Below are 570 nucleotides of genomic sequence, written 5' to 3' on the forward strand. Positions count from 1 at the left end.
TTTCAAGGAAATTGAAATAATAAATCCACATATACATTGTCTGGCAGTTAGCACAGAGGATTAACGGTCTGAACTGTTAATGAGCTGCTTTCTTTGTAATCAGAGGTGCAGGGTTTGATTCCTTCCACTTCCATTTGCCTACTATGTAACTCCCCTGCAATGTGACACTGGGTCCAGTGGGCTTACCTGATTAACAAATGCATACGATCAAAATATATAACTTCCTTGGAGCAAGAGCAAGCTGTGTCCACTCTAATCTACAGACAATTAAGGACTACCTACTCACTGTTAGGGCCATTATGATACATAATTGTAGATGGCAGAATTCCTGTAGTACTTGTTATTTGTGAGTCGACATTTCTGACCACAACATGTCTGTTGCTCTTTCACTGAGCTTTACTATTCCCAGAGTTTGCTCACGTATGATATATTCTATTGGGCATTTGTTTCCCCAGGTGACTTCAGACCTTTGCTTAATCAGCTTTAAACATTATGTCACGGACACGGCTTCTTCTTTCCCTGAATGAAATAAAAAAGGCTGGATTTCTTTCCTTCCTGAAGAATGTGAAA

The sequence above is a fragment of the Protopterus annectens genome, chromosome 12.part0 (assembly GCF_019279795.1).
Source record: "Protopterus annectens isolate FY-2018-M chromosome 12.part0, PAN1.0, whole genome shotgun sequence".
NCBI lineage: Eukaryota > Metazoa > Chordata > Ceratodontiformes > Protopteridae > Protopterus > Protopterus annectens.